This window comes from Hibiscus syriacus, unplaced genomic scaffold (assembly GCF_006381635.1).
Source record: "Hibiscus syriacus cultivar Baekdansim isolate YM2019G1 unplaced genomic scaffold, ASM638163v2 tig00113725_pilon, whole genome shotgun sequence".
NCBI lineage: Eukaryota > Viridiplantae > Streptophyta > Magnoliopsida > Malvales > Malvaceae > Hibiscus > Hibiscus syriacus.
Genome location: NW_024063471.1, coordinates 18,088,330 through 18,110,043, shown reverse-complemented (window position 1 = coordinate 18,110,043; position 21,714 = coordinate 18,088,330). Strand labels below are relative to the sequence as shown.

General features: G+C 34.0%; 1 pseudogene; it reads right to left on the bottom strand.

Moving 5' to 3' along the window:
* Positions 1-4,375: 4,375 nt before the first annotated feature.
* LOC120187477 lies at positions 4,376-20,544 on the bottom strand (annotated as a pseudogene).
* Between the last annotated feature and the right edge of the window lie 1,170 nt (positions 20,545-21,714).

The following is a 21,714-nucleotide window of genomic DNA, read 5'->3' as shown; positions in this document are numbered from 1 at the left end:
AACCCAAATACTGTATAAAAAAATGGGTCATCAAGCTAATGGCGTTAAATAAAGGCGCTTGATGGGAGGCAACCTAATTCGTTTCATATCGCTTTATTTTTGTTTTATTTTTTTAGCATACTTTATTTTATTTTATTTCATTTTATTTTATTTTATTTTATTTTATCATATGCTTTATTTTATTTTTCACTGAACATATTCGAATTTCGATCGAATATATAACCAATGAGTAATGTTTCAAATATAGAGACAAGAGACGGTGCAAGTTAGCATAACCCACCCCCACATGGCACACCATAACATTCCCTAAATCAATTTTTCCCTTTTCTGCTGAAACTTCTAAGTTGGGGGAGTTTGAAATTCTTTTTCGATTTTTGGCAGGGCCCACATTATCATACTACCTTTTTAAATCAAATCCAATCACTTTTCCTTTAAAACATCTCATGGGTTCCACCTTTTCCTATCACCCATCTCCTTATGAAACCCAAATTGTTAACTGGCCACTTTTTCTATCACCCCAAAATTCTTATTAAATTATTTCTCTATATTATAACCTTCCATGAACCCACCTATCACTTTCAACCTCTTTTAAACTCAAACTCTCCCCTTTTTTTTATATCCCATATGACCTAGCCCCCATATTTTTCCTCCCCAGCTGCACGACAAGCAACACTTCTTCTTATTCTTTTACTTTCACCGATCGGCCTCCACACCATTCACTCTACCCACCACCCATATTGTCGGACGCCGTTTTCCTTGTGTCGATTATTGTCGCTTGTCCGTTGCCTCCTTGCACTGCCAAATTCTCCCCTTTCCTCACAATGATGTGAACGATAGACCAAACAAGCCTTTACTGTCTCACCTCACCTCTTCCGTCGCTCTTTCACAATCGCCATTTACGATCGCAGTCACCATTAAACTGGGGGAATAATTATGTTCTCTCTCTTATTTGATTTAAGTGAGGGGGTAGAATTTGATAACAAATTATTTTCTTGCTTATTTGATTGTTTGGAATTGAGTACTTCTGATTTTGATGTGTAAGAATCTTTAGTTTCTATTATTGAAATTTACTTTATACTCTTGCTTTCTCTTGAATTATGACCATGTTTTGATTGAATTTAATTTGCATGATAGTGATTGGTATAGCTGGTGATTTTCTACTAAGTATTATATTTAATACATTTGTTGATGGAAATGAACTTGACTCAGTACATATAAGCATTTTCTTGTGAGATTCGAGCCTAACGAGCATACATTTTCTTTCTTGCTCATTGTTTGACTCGAGTGTACCAGATTAGTTATGATATTCTAATTCTTGTAATCACAATTCATATTGAGACTACATGTTGGACATAATGTTTTAATGCGATAGGGGCACTTAGGATTAAACCCGCTTTTTTCCAAAAATAAAAAGCCTACCCATTTATATATCCACTAATGAACCACCTTTTGAGTCTTTATCTTTTTTCTTTGTTTTACACCACATAATTAAACTCAAGCCTTTATTTTTATCCCTATTTTCTATCCTTATCAAGACAAGTAGATTAGTTATTTACATTGATATATGTTCCTTATTTTAATATTTCATTAATTTTATCATTTTTATATTTGTAAAGAAAAAATTGTTCGAACAGCAGTACAATGCAGAAAACAGCAAGAGGAAAACCATAAAAAAAACAAAAAATGAAAAAAAACATTAAAAAATGTTTATGTTTTTATATGTTTATATTTTTACTTTTATTTTATTTTATTTTAGGAATATTTTGTAAATATCTTGTCTTGGTACTTAAATCGATATCATGGTCGTTTCCCTATCCTAACCTAAGCTCCATTACACCATGATTTAAAGACCCCTTAATTATTGCATTATGTTCACTTTTAGTAGTAGAGACTTGATTGGATTCCAAGCCAATGGTAATATCTTGATTAGTTCTGGTTTGAGAGATTTTAATTTACCCTAAACACTTTGAGTTGATATGTGTGAATCTCTGTGAGGTATTGAGTTATGTTTTAATGATGTTGGCAAATAATTAGGATATCTTGCTTGCTTAAAATTCACCTTAATTGTGTCTTTCCTTGATTATTTATTGAATTCGGCAATTGTCATGGACTTAGTTTGATTGGAAGTTTGAGGAATAAATTGAAATTGAATATGGCAACTTGTGATTTTGATGTGTTAATTGAGGAATGCTTGAGGGTAAGCATTGAATTATTTAGTTATTATTTTGACTTTAAATTGCTCCTTAATTGTTAGTTTTTGTGGCTAATTTGTTAGTTTTGATTCATTTTCTGTGCATGACACAATATTCTGGAAATTGTACTAAAAGGATAGAATTATGCAGTTTTTTTTATTTCTCGAAATCAAGGCTAGATTAGTGGGCATGACTCCGAGCATGATGCATCTGGTGAGTTGATGAGTTAGCACCTTCTAAAAGGTCTAGTGCGCTTCTAGAATGACGAATGGATCATACACACATTTCTACAATTTGAATTTGAGTTAAATTCATGTTTTTAGGATATTAGTTTAAATATTATATTTTATCTTATCTTTATTTTTAGTATTTTAGTTTAAATAGTTTAAGTATTTTCATTAGAAATTATCTCTTTATTTTAGGAATTATATTTTCCTTATTTTTAGAATTTTAAAGGCTATAAATACCCTCTCAGGATAAGCCTATAAAGGCATTCAGAAATCATTTTCTTTTTTCCTCTAGTTTTATAAAAGTTTTTCTTTATTTTTAAAAGTTCTTCGTTTTATTTTTATTTTTATTTTCAAAGATGCTAAGTATGATTGCCATACTTAGCTAATTTCTCCATAGCCAAGGGCTGAAGCGATGACTCAATACCTATTGTAAGGATTGAAAAACACCAAAATAACTTCGAGTTATTTTCTCAATTTTCTGGAGGAATAAGATTGGTAATCGACATATCTTTTTAAAATCAAAACGTTTTCAAATCAAAAAGAGCTTGTTGATTCAAAAGTTGTTCTGATTTATAGTTGGGAGGAAGAATCGGTTGGTAGCAAGTTCGACTTTCTGTGAACACACTTAGCGGCGGTCCGCTAAGGGAAATTGAGATCGGGCTTGATTCTCAATGAGGCAACATAGTCTGAGTCGGGTTTTTGCAGATTTATAAAATAATTTGGCGCTAACGACGATAGTCGTAGTTAGTCTCCGTAAAGGATTGTTATCAAAAAATAGATTTTGGGTTATCGGTTCACAATAGAGAAAACCAAGTTACAAGGGTTGGACCTTGTAGACTGTAACCGACGAATAACCGAAGCTAAAATTTATTCCGATGATCAATAGCAATTTGAGGCAAAAGCTGAAGCTAGAGGCTAATTTCACTATAAGTTTCTCTTTATCTCATTCACTTTAAATTATTTAAGTAATTATTTTCTTTTATTTAATTCTTATCTTGTATTTTAAAAACAACTTTTAAACACCCTGTTTAATCTCATCCAAAACTCTACCTTATCCCATCCTTTTCTAAATCAGAAAGTTCACTTCATCATAAACACCAGAGTCCCCGTAGACCGACCCTGCTTCCCTACTCTACTCTCTTTCTTTCTTTCTTTCTTTATTTTTAAGAAGTCAGAATTATTTTGACAGTAAAATGAAACCTGTCAAAACTTGATTACAAAGGAAAAGTAAATAAAGTAAAAATATATTTTAATAAAGTTTTCTACTTTTAATCAAACTGGGTTTCCTACTTTCGTAGTATTTATATATTAATTAATTTGTGTCACTTTGAATTCGATTCAAACTCTAACAAAAACCGAACTATTCAATTCAAACTTGAATTTTGACATAAAAAATTTTAAAATTCAATTTAATCTAATTTAGATTAACCTAACCCGTCCATTAAGAGGTCTAAATTGTATATATTTTTTGCAATTAAAATTTGAAATCATAAATGATTAATATATTTATCCAGAATTGTTATCCAAAATATACATACAAAAGTATAGTTATAATATCTGTGAGTAAATATAGAGTGTTGGTTATATAGCTGACGGAAATGATAGAAAGTCATAAAAGGCAGTAGTTGCTTTGCTTGTGTAGGTTTTTTCAGGGCTGGTGCTGATGTAAGTAAAGCATGGTTTTTAACGTTATTGCATAACTAAAAGCAAGAAGTGATAATGAGTTTACGAGTCAAATGACGCATCTTTGGATTTTCTTTTAGGGTGAACTAACTTCTACTTCTGTCTTGCATATTTGCTTGCTTTCGGACGGACCTTAATCTGCAATTTGCTTCTTCTTTAGGCAAAGACTTAATAGCTTTTGAGTTATAATGAAATATAAGACATAAATCACATTAACGTCTTAAAATAACAAATACAAGCTTAACCTGTGGGTAATACAAGTTCAAATTGATGTGTAAGGCTGAATATTCTGCAAATACTTATGTAATCTAAACCACCATCTCATCTTGGAAGACTTTCAAGGCAGGAGGCAACCCTAAAAGAACATTGATGCTTTTCCTCTCATTGCCATTAGATAGGAACAAGATCACTTCCTTCTCCGGCAATGCAACTGGTCCGGATAGCACAGGCTCTCCCCACCCGAAATCTGTGGTGTGGAAAGATAGCCTATACCATGTAGTGATCAGCAGAGTTGATGGAAAAGATGGCCATGCTCGGTTTACCTCGAAGTAGTCTATGGCGGATCTCATGTAACCATCCGTAACCATCTTAATTGCTTCCTGAATCAGGCCCACTGCATGTGAAAATGGTTTCTCCAATAGCTTGCCTGCTTGGCATATGGAGTTTGTCAACACAATGCCGTTGCCGAAGTATCCCTTTGGATGTTGCAAATTATTGAAAAAGAGTGTTGTAATATTACAATCTAAAATTTTCGTTTCAATAATAAAGTTAAAAAAATGTGAAATTAAAATAGAACCTATAATCGGATGGAACTGAACAAATAGAAGAAGAGTTTTGTTGAGGCCTGAATGAACAGTTTCCTTAAGACAGATTCCTCCTCTCCTTGGTGCTTGGAGTAACGTTGGACTCGGTCTCCCAAGATACAACAAAAACGTTCACAATAGTAAGCACAACCATAGTGAATAATCGAACACAATCATTGTCTTTATCTATCACCAGAAAATGACTTTGGAAGAATCGGAGGATTGAAAGGAAAGTATTTGAAAGGAAAGTATTTGAAAGAAAGTAGTAGAACATTGTGTGTTGAGATGTGTCACAATTTAGCCTTTATATAGGGAGAGGAATTTGTATTGAAAGGTTAAGACCTTTAAATGAAATGACTTAACCATTTGATTGAAAATTATAACCTTTTGATCAAAAGGTTAACATGAAAATACATGACTTTTGGGGTGAAATGAAATAACTATTTTTCATGAAAATACTTAATTATTTTTCATGAATAGTCATGATTGAATAAATCAATTCATTCATATTTTTCCAACAATCCCCCACATGACTGAATTTGATTGTTTAAAACATTGACTTGATGTGGTGATAGATTTTACGTTCGATATTTGCATAGGATAGGTAGACCTCCCCCTTTTGAACATTCCCTTGTGAAAATATGTTTATCTTACTGGCTGTCCAGTAGACGTGATGTCCTTGAACTGTCATGCCGTTTGTGTAAACGATGACATACCTCACACAAATATATTACTGACAAGAGTTTGGTTCTCATGGTTATGTCCATATAGCCATGGACATCTCCTGGTTCTGCAATAGCTTAGAAAACTATGACCCAATAGTCTCTTTGAAGCGACTCCACTTCACTGTCACATAGGTGAGTTATGTTGTTCGGTTCAACGAAACACATATTGGTCATTCAAAGCATTGCTTAACCTTATCCACATTTTAGTCACTGTTTCCATCATAGGAATGGGCTTGGGGATAAAAACCCCATAGTGACCTCACCAGGTCTATGAAAGTAGGTTGTCCCATTGAACCTAGATCTTGGGATCTCCAGTCAACTAGGTTGGGTTTTCCTTCACATAGAGCCTTAAGAATTCATAGGCTTTAGTCCCATTCCTCTTGATGTTTTATCAACTTGATCTTGATTCAACCCTTTGGTTAGAGGATCCGCAATGTTATCTTTTGATCTTACAAAATCAATATAAATAACTCCAGTAGAAATCAATTGTCTAATGGTATTGTGTCGATGTCGCATGCGTCTCGACTTACCATTATACATTACATTTTGTGCTCTACCAATTGTTGCCTGGTTATCACAATATATACATATTTTGGGTACATGCTTTGGCCATTCAGGAATATCCTTCAAAAAAATTTGTAACCATTATGTCTCTTCTCCAGTTTTGTCCATGGCTACAAACTCAGATTCCATCGTGGATCTGGTTATAATTGTTTGTCCCGTGACACAAATCCTCAACCCAATGTGAAAATATAACCACTTGTACCTTTGGTGTCTTGAATATCAGATATCCAACTGGCATCAGAGAATCCTTCTAACACAACAAGATCTCTAGGATAATACAATCCATAGTTTTGAGTATATATGAGATATCTCAATACCCTTACAATTGCTTTCCAATGTTTCTCCCTTGGATTGCTTGTAAATCTGCTTAAACTGCTTACAGTGTGTCGTAACCGTCTTTCGGTTGGGCCCCGGAATTGGGCTTCGACTTGAAAAATGTGATTGGAGTCGCCACCGATTATTTATTTAAAAAAATAAATAGGTTAATCGGATACCTTATATCTTACCTGATCTGCGTCTTACCAAAGATATGTCGGATTCGGGAGTCGATTACGTTCAAGGAATGATTAGTACCCTTGAACCGCCCTTTCGGTACTACGTAATTTGCCGGTTGTCTTAAATTAAGAAAATTGTAATTTAAAATTAAAAGGTAAAAATACGATCACAATTACTTACCTTAGATAGTTTTAAAGGTGTGGCCTTAAGAAGGTCAAAAAACCATGTTAGATAAAAAGGTAATAGATAAAAAGGTAAGAAATAAATAAATTAATTAAAATAAAATAAAGAGAAAACAAATTAAATAAAAGATAAGATAAAGAAAACAAAGATAAAATAGTAAGTAAAATAAATATAAAAAAATAAAGAAAAAGAAGAAAAAAATATAGAAATAAAACAAATAAATAAAATAATAATAAAAAAGTAAAAATAATATATATATAAAATAAAAAAATAAAAAAAGTAAATATATATATATATAAATTAATAAAAATGATAATAAAAAATAATATATTTTTATATATAATCTAAAAAAAATAAAAATATATACTAAAGTAAAAAAGAAAATACATAAAATGTAAAAACAATATTACATGAAAAAAAAAGAAAAGAAAAATAACAAAACAATTAAATAAAATGAGTAACAAGGGAAATGTGCTTATAAATAAAGTTAAATAAATAAAATAATAATAATTAAAACGTAAATGTAAGAGACCAAATCAAAAGTAAAAAAGATACTACCTTTTATTTATTTTTCGAATCGTTTACAATAGCTTTGCCTTTGTATCTTCTCGTGCTTTCCTCTATGTTTTGTGTGTAAATCGTGTGTTACAATAGTGGGCTACAATGGCTATTTATAGTGCTTGTGGATCCTATCTTTAGGAGTTTAAAACATAGCAAAATTCTATCCTATTTTAGGAGTTGAATCCTAGCAGAATTCTATCCTATTTTTGAGAGTTTGAATCCTAGTAGGACGAAAAAGGTGTGTTGACAGCTGCCCCTCTTTGCCCATAGTCGTGTAACGGGGATAGGGAAAAGATTAAAAGACACACTTTTCGTTCGGTGGAGTTGAAAATTGACTCTGATGTTTCAATAACTCCCTGTCGAATTGAGTTACGGATGACTCCTCCGTCGTGAAGTCGAGTTCATCTGGAAGCTTCTGAGCACTATATCCTTCATCGTGAAGTTGGAATCGAACTCAAAGCTTTTGGCGAGTGGCCTTTGAATCGTCTTCTGGATCAAGATACTTCGTCGTGAAGGTGAAACTTGACCTGAAGACTTCGGTGTTGATGCGTTACAGATGACTCATTCGTCGTGAAGTTGGGTCAATTTGTTTGTGAAATTGGAATCGTACAGGACCCCTTCGTCGTGAAGTTGAGCCTGAGAATATGATATCCTTCGCCATGAAGTTGAAATCCAAATATTATTCCGAGTCCAATATCCTCCGCTGTGAAGTTGAAATTGGTTCTGGAACTGGGAAATTGTTTGTTGACAGTCAGCCGCCCCTTCGCTGTGAAGTTGAGCTTGTGCTGTCTCGAGTCTAATATCCTTCTCTATGAAGATGAAATTGACTCTGAACGAAATCTTGTTGACAATCAGCCGTCCCTTCATTGTGAAGTTGAACTTGTGTTGTCTCGAGTCCAATATCCTTCGCTGCGAAGTTGAAATTGGCTTTGAAATTTGAAAAATGTTTGTTGACAACCAGCCGTCCCTTCGTTGTGAAGTTGAACTTGTGTTGTCTCGAGTGGCACGATATCCTCCGTCGTGGAGTTGAAATCGTGGATGAAACTGAAAAGTTGTTCGTTGACAACCAGCAGTCCCTTCGCTGTGAAGTTGAACTTGTGTTTTCTCGAGTCCAATATCCTTCGCTGTGAAGTTGAGTTTGGCTCCGAAATTGCTTGTCGACAGTCAGCCGCCCCTTCGCTGTGAAGTTGAGCTTGTGCTGTCTTGGGTCCAATATCCTTCGCTGTGAAGTTAAAATTGGCCCTGAAACTGGGAAATTATTGTTGACAACCAGCCGTCCCTTCGTTGTGAAGTTGAGGTTGGCTCCAAAATTATTTGTCGACAGTCAGCCGCCCCTTCACTGTGAAGTTGAGCTTGTGCTGTCTTGGGTCCAATATCCTTCATTGTGAAGTTAAAATTGGCCCTGAAACTGGGAAATTATTGTTGAGAACCAGCCATCCCTTCGTTGTGAAGTTGAACTTGTATTGTCTAGAGTCCAATATCCTTCGCTGTGAAGTAGAAATTGACTCTAGCTAAAACGTTATTTTGGGGCTCAGGAGAGAAATATCGATCTCTGGTTGTTTTTCTGGAATCTTGGTTCTGGAATCTTCAAGTTCTGATCCATGGTCTCAAATTCTTCAAATGTTCAAATCTGATGTGCACATTCTATTTTTTGGTTTAAGAAATGCTATCCCAAGTATGTGCCTGAGCTGAGTGTAACGGTTCAGATGATGCTTCAAGAGAAATTGTCTCAAAAGAGACATAACTCGTTTCAAGGGAAACGATCTCAAAGATATTTGTTGTTTCAAGGGAAGCGGTCTTAAGGGAGACAAAATTTTGTTTTAAGAAAAACTGTCTCAAGAGAGACAAAACTTAGTTCCAAAAGAAATTGTCTCATGGGGAGATGAAATTAGTTCCAAGGAAAACATATTCAAAGATGATGCTTCAAGAGAAAACTGTCTCAAGGGAGACAAAATTTTGTTTCAAGAGAAACTGTCTCAAGAGAGACGAAATTCATTTCAAGGGAAATGTTTTCAATGTTTATGTTTCAAGAGAAATTATCTCAAGAAAGACGAAATTCATTTCAAGGGAAATGTTTTCAATGTTTATGTTTCAAGAGAAACTGTCTCAAGGGAGAAAAAATTTTGTTTCGAGGGAAACTATCTCAAGAGAGACAAAATGCATTTCAAGGGAAATGTTTTCAATGTTTATGTTTCAAGAGAAACTGTATCAAGGGAGACAAAATTTTGTTTCAAGGGAAACTATCTCAAGAGAGACAAAATTCATTTCAAGGGAAATGTTTCCAATGTTTATGTTTCAAGAGAAACTGTCTCAATGGAGACGGAATTTTGTTTCAAGGGAAACTATCTCAAGAGAGACAAAACTCATTTCAAGGGAAATGTTTTCAATGTTTATGTTTCAAGAGAAACTGTCTCAAGGGAGAAAAAATTTTGTTTCAAGGGAAACTGTCTCAAGAGAGACAAAGTTTGTTTCAAGGGAAATTGTCTCAAGAGAGACAATGGTGAGCACGATTCCCTTCGTCGTGAAGATGAAATCGTGGGTGGCCCCTTCGTCGTGAAGTTGAGCCAGGAATTGGATATCCTTCGTCGTGAAGTTGAAATCCAACTTGAAAATACGAACTGGATCGGTTCTGAATTATCTCTCGAACTCGTCTGAAGTTGATTCTAAGATCTGTCGATCTTTCAATATGTCAAATTGGTTGAAGTGTAGCTTCTTGCTGCTGAGTTAAGCAACCAACATCAATCTTTAAAGGTGCTTTTGAATCGAGTATCCTTCGTCTTGAAGTCGAAACTTGACTCTAAAAGCTGTAAAAATTATGTATGTGGGGAAAAAATGATGCTCTAAAATGTATGCATAAGATGCATATAACATGAATTGGTTATATTTTATCTATTGAAAAATGCCTGATAATTCGCATTAGGATGTTGAATCCCCAAAGATGTCCAAAAAAATGCCCCAATATTTCATGTTGAATCTTCAAAGATGCCCCAAATGTCCTCATTTCTTGCTTCAGCATTGATTCTGAGCATGAGTTTTGTGTCTAAGAGTCACATGTCATTTACCAAGATCCACTCTAGAGAGACTGTCTTGTTTGAAAAAAAATGTTTTTCTTTCTCTTTTAATATCAATTAAAAGAGTTTCAAAAAATGTTTAATCCCAAGTTTTAAAAATATTGCCCCTTTCACGGTTTTACAATTGAGACGAATCATAAAACTAGAGTTCATTGGATATCAAAGAATTAATTACAATGTTAATCCTTCAATAAATTATAGCTATTTGACAAGTGTCAAGATCAAAGCTATCTTTGAGAGATGGTCAAGTAAGGAAAGGATAAAAAGTCTCAGGTCATTGTGTTTGGTCAAAGGTTTGGCATTTGATGCTCAAAGGTTTGGTATTTGATGCTCAAAGGATTGATGGGGTAGCTTGCATGCTTCTCTACTGGAAGTGTTCTCTGACTCCCAACCTTCATTGTCACACTCGGATTGTGCGATGCCTTATCAAGTAATTTGTGTGATCGCCTCGGTTGCACAATTTTTATATTCGAGCCGCCTTTTCAGGTTTTCAACTCGAATCCTCCTTTGGTTTCAAGACGTTATTCAGGATTTACGTCTTGAACCCCCCTTTGTTATTTTTCTCTACCATACATTAATTACATTGTTTTTTTTGCAAACAAAGATTAATCCTGATGGGCGGGATGAAATCTAAAGATAGTCTCTTCTGTTTAGAAATCCATGTATGATTAGAAGGGACTTTTAAGGCACGTAATGTAGGCCAGGGTTCGTGGTTATGAAAGAAAAGGATAAATAGGCCCAAAAAAGTGTTTCAGAGTATTGAACCAAGGATCAATTCATTCTGATGCCATCAATCTTGTCTTGCTCAAAATGTCTCTTTCTCTTGATGCTCTATGATCTTTGAGTGAAGGGATTCAGTGATTCGGGAATGATTGTGCTTGATCAATCTCATTGAAGCTTGATGCACCATTTGTCTTTAGGGAATTTTGCATGTGCTTTTTGTCCCCTTTTTTTTATTTTTGTTCTTTTTTTTTCCTTTTTTGCTTCTTTTCTTTTTTTCTTTTTGCCCTTTTTGTTCTGATTGAATCATCGCACTTGGCATTTGGTTCACCTTTCGGTATCTCATCTGAATCAATATCTTCACTCATGTGAGCAGATTTTCTCCACCTTGCCCCCCCAGTGTGGAGGGTGATCCTTGGTTAGGGTTGAATCAGAAGAAAAAAATACTATAGGCTCAAAAGGGGACGCAAGGGATATATATTTTCTCCTGTTGTGAAGGGATAAAGAAAGAAAGTCGTTCATCATTTTATACATGTAAGTCTTCACAGAAGAGGTATCCCCAGGGGGATAGATTTTCAGGATTAATTCTATTCACATGAAAACAGTGCAATTAATGCATGATAGAATTATTTCGAATGAATTGTTTTTTTTGCTCCTTGCTCCCATCATGTCTCAATGTTCAGGCTCCCGGCGAGATGCCCCAAATTGTATCTTGGAAGAATGCTCATGTTCAAATGAACAACTCAATGCCTTGGGTTTTAATGGTAAAAAAGGTTAATTTTGAGTCTTAAAAAGATAGTTGTGTGATCTTATTGACTCAAAGAAAGGTATGGGTGTATCAAAAAGATAAAGGTAATGTTCAAGAATTTCAAATGGAGGTAATGTCAAAATTTGGTTTTTTGGTAATGACCATGAGTTATTTTGGGTAAAGAATCAAGGTATTTTATTCTAGGGTTTGAGACAGGGTAAGAAAGGTCTAATCTTGTCATATATAAAAAATCTATAATTCTTGAAGAATTAAAAGAATCCTTAATTCATTTAATATTCAAAGAACTAAAGATTAAAATTTGTTCAATTGCTCTACCTTAGAAAGTAACATGAATTCAATCGTTTAAAATATGTGTTCAAACAAAACAATCCTATAAGTACAAATGGTATATGCCATGCCCCCTTCTTCGGCAAGCGCCTTACAGTTTTCAGAAGAATTTTTGGGAATCCTTATGTGGCAATAGCTTCAACATCGTAGCCCTTAGGAGATGGGTACTCTTTTCTCAGATCATCCTGGCAGGCTTAGTCCTACAATCAGCTGATCCAGCTCCCCCTGTACTGATTTCAGTTTTTCTTTAATTGTTAAAATCTTGCTTTCATATGGTGTAATGTGGTTAAGACCACTTCATCGAATCCTCCGTGACTTAATTTCATGTTTATGAAAATGCTTAAAAATGTAGATGAAGATGCAAAAATGCAAGAATGCATGAAATGTTCGAGGCATTGATCCAAGAAATGTGCCTGTTATTATGAATTATCCTTATTGGGGACAAAAATGTTTTATCTTTTAAGAGACAAAAATATCCTGACAGCTTCTGACATGTTGACTAGTCTTCTGCTTTCATCTTTCACCGGTTGAATAACCTGTCGAACCGCTCCGGCCTCTCTGGATGAAACATGAAAATGTTGAGTTATTTTTCGTACTGGTCCAAGAAGTCTCGAATAATCGCATCTCGAGCATTTACTTTTGTTGAGTATGTTCCCAATGAATTCGTCATTGGAGCCCTTAATTGATAGGAACTATGTGAAGTTCATTAATCTGTTTCTTGAATTCGCCAGCAATGGTCTCCAATTTCAGCTATCATTTTGCCATTATCGTGTTCAAAGGGACTTCCAAGATACATAACCTTCATCCTACCCCTACAACCTCTGCCAGTCAGTTCTTCAAAGATAAGCTTTCATTGTGCTTGATGTATACCCGGTTCATTCTGAGTCCTTTATAATGCAGCAGAGTGATACACTCTTCAATTGTGGGCACCATGTCTTCAGGATTGAATGTGACACATAGTCGCCTTGTAGACTATCCTCTGTATTTTCATCTCTTGTATTACAATACCTTTGTCCATGGATTCAGATTATTCGAGTTTTAAAAAACACGTTTTAGTGGATCAATGACCTCTTTTGAATGATGCAAGTGATGAAAATAAAATAAAATAAAATAAAGATGAAAAGAGTTAGTGAGGTGAAAAATAATCAAAAACGATCATAAAAAAGAAAGTCCTACCCCACATGATATCTACCTCACATGCTTATTATTCCTACCCGAACATGATCTCTATCCCGCAAGTTGATTTTGAACAAGTCCTAACCGCATATTTATCTAGTTCGCATGCTTTGAACAGAAAGTAAAGCATGAAATAATTCTGACATCCTAAGGTTTGAAATGAGGTTTTGGGGTAGGCTCTAATTCTTCAAAGTCTCCCGGTTTAGGTGCTAAAAAATGGTACCCGAGTTCTCCTTGCTGGTGCCCCCTTGGGCTTGCCAGACCCTTAGTCCTAAACCCATCACAGACTCATGTGGACTAAGTTAAACTCGAGAGAACACATTCTCTTATGTCTATACGGAGAATAAATTCACACGAAGACATAAGGTATATGAATCCCGAAGGCTACTTGCTAGGCATATGCGGTGAATAAATTCACACGAATGCGTCGCTTTCACCCCCACTTAAAACGGGTTCGGAGCTCGGGTTTAGAGCCTTAGATGAAAAAAGACTTTAAGGGCTGAAATCATTGAGAAAACAGTTAGTACAACTATTTACACGAAAAAATATAATCAAAAGTAAGCAATAAGGATCGAAATGTTACCTTAAAATTTAAACTTACCCTTTTCGTTGAAAAGACAACTGAAAATTACCTTAGCCTGACTCACTTGAAAGTTCCCCAGCGGAGTCGCCAAGCTGTCGTAACCGTCTTTTGGTTGGGCCCCGGAATTGGGCTTCGACTTGAAAAATGTGATTGGAGTCGCCACCGATTATTTATTTAAAAAAATAAATAGGTTAATCGGATACCTTATATCTTACCTAATCTGCGTCTTACCAAAGATATGTCGGATTCGAGAGTCGATTACGGTCAAGGAAGGATTAGCACCCTTGAACCGCCCTTTCGGTACTACGTAATTTGCCGGTTGTCTTAAATTAAGAAAATTGTAATTTAAAATTAAAAGGTAAAAATACGATCACAATTACTTACCTTAGATAGTTTTAAAGGTGTGGCCTTAAAAAGGTCAAAAAACCATGTTAGATAAAAAGGTAATAGATAAAAAGGTAAGAAATAAATAAATTAATTAAATTAAAATAAAGAGAAAACAAATTAAATAAAAGATAAGATAAGATAAAGAAAACAAAGATAAAATAGTAAGTAAAATAAATATAAAAAATAAAGAAAAAGAAGAAAAAGAAGAAATAAAATATAGAAATAAAACAAATAAATAAAACAATAATAAAAAAGTAAAAATAATATATATATAAAATAAAAATAAAAAAGTAAATATATATATATATATAAATTAATAAAACTGATAATAAAAAATAATATATTTATATATATAATCTAAAAAAAATAAAAATATATACTAAAGTAAAAAAGAAAATACATAAAATGTAAAAAAAAAATATTACATGAAAAAAAAATAACAAAACAATTAAATAAAATGAGTAACAAGGGAAATGTGCTTATAAATAAAGTTAAATAAATAAAATAATAATAATTAAAACGTAAATGTAAGAGACCAAATCAAAAGTAAAAAAGATACTACCTTTTATTTATTTTTCGAATCGTTTACAATAGCTTTGCCTTTGTATCTTCTCGTGCTTTCCTCTATGTTTTGTGTGTAAATCGTGTGTTACAATAGTGAGCTACAATGGCTATTTATAGTGCTTGTGGATCCTATCTTTAGGAGTTTAAAACATAGCAAAATTCTATCCTATTTTAGGAGTTGAATCCTAGCAGAATTCTATCATATTTTTGAGAGTTTGAATCCTAGTAGGACGAAAAAGGTGTGTTGACACAGTGAAAGTAATATCAGGTCTAGTGGAACTCATAAGGTACATTAGACTGCCTATGATCCTTGTATATTCCACTTGATTAACACTTTTATTTTTAGATAGATGTTGACTTGTATGTATCGGAGTTTTGGCTACACTAGAATCATCCTTGCCAAATGTTTCAAGAATGTTGTCTACATAGTGTGGCTGAGTCAATATGAGACCTTCAGATGACCTTTTGATTTGGATGCCCAAAATCATGTCAGCAAGTCCCATGTCTTTCATGTCAAATTTTGAATTTAACATAGTTTTGGTACGTTTTATCATTTCATTGTTACTTCCAACAATGAGTATGTCGTCAACATATAGGCATAGGATTACATATCCATCAACAATGATTTTGACATACACACATTTGTCACACTAATTTATTTTAAATCCATTTGATATCATAACACTATCAAACTTTTTCATGCCATTGCTTTGGTGCTTGCTTAAGTCCATATAATGACTTTACCAACTTACATACTTTCTTTTCTTGTCCTGGAGCTACATAACCATCAGGTTGTTCCATGTAAATTTCCTCATCAAGGTCTCCATTAAGAAAAGCAGTCTTAACATCTATTTGATGTACTTCTAAATTTCATAAAGCGACAATTACTAGTATCATTCTTATAGAAGTTATTCTTGATACGGGTGAATATGTATCAAAGTAATCAAGACCTTCCTTTTGTTGGTACCCTTTAATAACCACTATGGCCTTGTACTTATTAATTGTTCCATTTGCTTTTATTTTTCGTTTGAAAATCTATTTAGAATTTAATTGTTTAATTCCATGAGGAAGATCCACTAATTTTCACGTATGATTTTGCATGATGGAATCAATTTCACCCTTGATGACATCTTTCCAAAAATTGCTTTCAGATGAATCTATAGCTTCGCTATAAATTAGATGTTTAGTCTCTAGCATATAGGTTAGAAAATCCGATCCAAAGGATTTTTCTACTCATTCCCTTTTACTTCTTCTTGGCTCTAACTCGACTTCAACCTCTTGTTGGAAGTCTTGACTATTTTCATTAATAGTTTCTAAAGTTCATTTCCTTGAACTTGAGTTAACTTATCTAATTTTACAAGGAAATATATTTTCAAAGAATGAGGCATTTTTATATTTTAATATCGTATTCTTGTGAATTTCTGGATTCTTTGATTCATGCACAAGAAATCAATATGCATTGTTGTTGTGAGCATAGCCAATGAAAATACAATCCACTGTTTTAGGACCTATTTTTATTTTCTTTGATAAAGGAGCCATTACCTTTGCAAGACACACCCACACTTTCAAGTATAAGTAGGAGGGTTTCTTGCATATCCACAACTCATACAGTGTCTTTTCTTTTTTCTTGTGAGACACCTTATTTAAAAGGTAATTTGCTGATAAGACAGCTTCCCCCACATGTTCTGTGACAACCCGGAACTTTCTAGCATAACGTTCATCATTTTCTTTAATGTTCGATTTTTCCGCTCTGCTACTCCATTCGATTGAGGAGAGTATGGTGGTGTTACTTCATGAATAATATCATGTTGTGCACAATATTGACCAAATGGTTCAACATATTCACCACCACGATCACTTCTCACCTTCTTAATCCTTTTGTTAAGTTGGGTTTCAACTTCCTGCTTATAGAGAATAAATTTTTCTATAGCTTCATCATTGCTTTTAAAGAAATATACATAACAATATTTTGTGCTATCATCAATGAAGGTAATAAAATATTTATTCCCTCCTCTAGTTTGAACAAATTTTAAGTCACAAACATCACTGTGTATTAGATCAAGAGGTTCCATATTTCTTTCAACGGGTTTAAATGAAAACCTTGTTAGTTTAGCTTCAACACATGTTTCACATTTATGATTATAATTAATGTTAAATGGGGAATATGTACTAAGTTAATTAATCTACGTAAAGTATCATAAGTAACATGTCCGAGTCTACCATGCCATAAATTTAATGACTCAATCATTTAAACAGAAGAAGAAGAATCATTTTTATTTATATTTTTAGCTTTTACAGAGATAATATTGAGTTTCCACATATTGTTCAATACATATCCCCTTCCCACAAATATTCCTACTTTTGACAAAACTAACTTCTGGGATTTAAACACCATCTTAAAGCCATGTATACTTAAGAGGGTCATAGAGACAAGGTTCTTTCATATGTCAGGCACATACAACACGTTTTGAAGCTTCAACTCTTTTCCATAAGTCATCTTTAAAATTACAGTGCCTTTCCCATTGATCTTGGAAGTTGTAGCATTGCCCATATAGAGTTTTTCTCCTTTCTCACAAGAAACCAACTCACCAAAGGAGTCCTTATCACAACAAATATGGCGTGTGTCACCAGTATCAAGCCATCATTCTCTTGGATTTGAATCAACCAAGTTTACTTCAGAGACCACAACACATAGTTCAAGTTCAGATACATCCTTGGAAATTTCTGTCACAACATTAGCCTATTTTGTTATAGACCTTTTTGGAAGCCTACATTCGGATGACATATGTCTCGTCTTATTGAAATTAAAGCATTTCCCTTGGAATTGTTGCTTCTTAGAAACACTACCTTTTGGTCCTAGTTTAGACTCAATTTGAGCTTGTTTTCTTTTCTTGAAGTCCTTTTCGACTTCCACCACATTTGCCTTGGCAATGTTATGATTGGCTGTTTTGTTTAGCCTTTTAGCTATACATCGATTGTCTTCTTCAATCTGAAGTCTCACATTCAGATCTTCCACTGTCATTTCTTTTCTCTTATGCTTAAGATAATTCTTAAAGTCATTCCAAGAAGGTGGAAGTTTTTCAATAATGGCCGCCACCTGAAAGGTTCACTTATAATCATACCTTATGCGAGAATACCATGAATGATCAGTTGGAATTCTTGCACCTGATTCACAACAGTTTTAGAATCAACCATTACAAAGTTTAAGAATTTGGCAACTAAGAATTTCTTAGCACCAGCATCTTCAGTTTTGTATTTATGGTCCAATGATTCCCATAGTTCTTTAGTCATTTTCTTTACGTTGAATACTTCATAAAGTGCATCAGATAAACCATTTAAGATGTAGTTATGGCATAGGAAATCAGAGTGCTTCCATGCTTCGGTAATGTTGAATACGGTTGCATCATCCACTTCATCCTCTCTAATAGTAGGAGGATCATCCTTAAAAAATTTGGCCAGATTCAATGTCATCAAATAAAACAACATTTTCTGTTGCCATGTTTTAAAATTCTCTCCATTGAATTTCGCAGGCTTTTCATTATGACTCATGGTCATAGGTAACGTTTGGCTCGCATCCTGAGTTTGTGAAGCGACAATCGCATTAGATTGTAAATTGGATGAAGTATCAGACATTTTTCTGTAATCGGAATCAAAACCGAAATAATAAATATAATATGAAACGAAATATATATTAACCTAAATATATGACCACGATAATCTATTTGAGTTTAGATTGAACTACAACACAAGAAATATGTCTTAAGATTGTTGCAATTTATTGTAAAATAGTGTTGTAGTATTATAATCTAAAATTTTCGTTTCAATAATAAAATTAAAAAAAATGTGAAATTAAAATAGAACCTGTAATCGGATAGAATTGCATAAATAGAAGAAGAGTTTTGTTGAGGCCTGAATGAACAGTTTTCTTAAGACAGATTCGTCCTCTCCTCGGTGATTTGAGTAATGTTGGATGTCGATCTCCCAGGATACAACAACAAATGTTCACAACAATAAGCACAACCGTAGTGAACAATCGAACACAATCTTTGTCTTTATCTATCACCGGAAAATGACTTTGGAAGAATCGGAGAATTGAAAGGAAAGTATTTGAAAGAAAGTAGTAAAAAATTGTGTGTTGAGATGTGTCACAACTTAGCCTTAATATAGGGAGAGGAATTTGTATTGAAAGATTAAGACCTTTAAATGAAATGACTTAACCATTTGATTAAAAATTATAACCTTTTGATAAAAAGGTTAACATGAAAATTCATTAATTTTGGGTGAAATGAAATAACTATTTTTCATGAAAAGACTTAATTATTTTTCATGAATAACCATGATTGAATAAATCAATTCATTCATATTTTTCCAACATTGGAAGAGGTGGGTTGGATTTAGACCTTCCATCCACGGCGAAGAGAAGCTCGGTTTGTTGCTTAGGCAGCAAGTTCAGTGCCTTGGTCCGAGCTCTCCACACGAACGCTGAAAGCGCTTCGAAAGTGGTACATTTCTCGAGAACACTGTCCTCCATGGCATTTCTCTTCAGTTTCTCTAGCTTCTCAGGCTCGAAACAGAAAGATCTGTAAAGCATTTCACCATTGTAGAGTTCAGCAGTACTGGACTTGTCCTCAATCTCATCAAATTCCTGATGAAGATGCTCTATCTTAGGCGGGATTCGGGCTTTAAGAATACTTCTTTCGTAGAATGGAGGCACAATTAGCGGAAAATCTCGGGGCTGTTTCACCCTATGAGTTGACAAATTCCATAGCCGCAATGCCATTAAACATGCAATGGTTCATGCAAAGTCCAAGCACGAATCCTCCACACCGGAACTTAGTCACCTGCATGATGTATATCATAAATGCTCGATGCTCATCATAAGAACAAGTAAACCAAAGTGTTTCAAATACCTGAGACACAAGAGGTGGCATCTCCTGTATGTTGGTTGCACCAGGAATGTCATAAACCAACTTCTCAAGAGTCTGGCGATCAGGCTTTGTTATGTCTTTAATATCATCCATCTTACACTCGGCTTCAGCTTGGACTAAAACAGCAGCTTCCCGGCTGCAGTCCACGATTAGTTTACGCTCCGAGCTGATAGTTAGCCGACCAGGAAGGGGATAGTAATGAACAAGAACCTTCCTCAATGCATCGTTGATCACTTCACCAGCATTCTCATTCCCTTTCTCATCCGACTTAAAGCAGTAAATGGTCCGAACAGTGACTGCAATGTTTTGATCAAGATTATTGAGGAAGTATAGACCCTTTGGCGTGTCTTCAGCAGGACGAACCAGGGTTGGCTCTCCTTGCTTCACAGTAATCAGCGGAGACTTGTCCATTATAGGAGAACCTTCAATAATGGCTGCACCCTGAATCATAAACCAGAAATGAGACGCGAAACAAATATAAACAAGGAAAGTTGGTCACTAGCTAATGATTTTAAATGCCAGAATTTATTGTGTGAGAAAACAAACCATGTCAAAAGCTTCAGAAAGAAATTGTGAGGTCTGATTTCAGGGAATTGCAGTAACTGAATGTGGAAACTAGGAAACAGAGGATTGGTGTAGGTGGAGCCTAGGGAAGTCACAAATATGTAGTGGAATGATGGGGTGGGTATATATATTGATGTCAAAATCTTGGTGGTGCTTGTTTGAGGAGATGAGAATGACATGTGGCTTTGTTTCATTGGAGTTGGCAAAACCAAAATATATGTATATAATTTGGTTTTGGTGAAATATGAGATGGGTAGACCACTGCTCACAACAGACAAAGGAGGCTGGCGTGCGCTAAATCTGCCCGACCCTGCCTTGTTTGTTGGGGGTTGGCATCCCAACTTTTGCTTAACAATCTCTCAATTTTTCTTTCTATTTTTCCCACTCAACTCCTTTTTAATACTCTATCTATTCGTAAAAAGAGTTGCAACAAAATTTTCAATTTAGATAATTTTTTTATCTAACCATCTTGATAGTAAAAAATATTATTTTTCTTAAAAATCTCATATCTGAATAATTACATTTATAAAATGTATAAATATTATTAAGAAACTATTTTTTAAATAAATACTATTTGCATTCGAAGGCATTTTCAGGTTGTGAATGTGAATATGTGATGGTGGAGTAAGAGAAATATCGACATCAACTAAAACAACGGAAGTAGTAAATGACAGCAGAAGCGGTGGGATAGGATTTTCCAATTACAAGTAGAATTATGTAGGGGTGTTGATTTTTCGGTTTTAATCGAATTAATCGATCGAATCTAATTAGTTCGGTTAGTTCGATCGACCACCGAATTAGTTCAGTCGGGAAACGATTAATAATTTTTTTAGAATTCGGTTAATGGTTAATTCGGTTCGAAATCGGTTAATTAACCGAAATTAAATTTTAAATATTAAATATATTACATATAACATATGGGCTCAGCCCAAACTATTTAAAACTCAATTAATAATTTAAGATCCAATAACTTTTAAACCTAAATCAATATTAATTAATCAAAAAATCCATATAAATTTTTTATTTTATAATTATATATTATTTAAATTAATTGTAAACTATTTTTTGAATTAAAAAATATTCAATTTTTATATAAATTAGAAATTTTTCAAAATTTTCGGTTAATTCGAAAATTAACCGAATTAACCGAAATTTATTCGGTTCGGTTAATATTTTCAAAAAAAAAAAG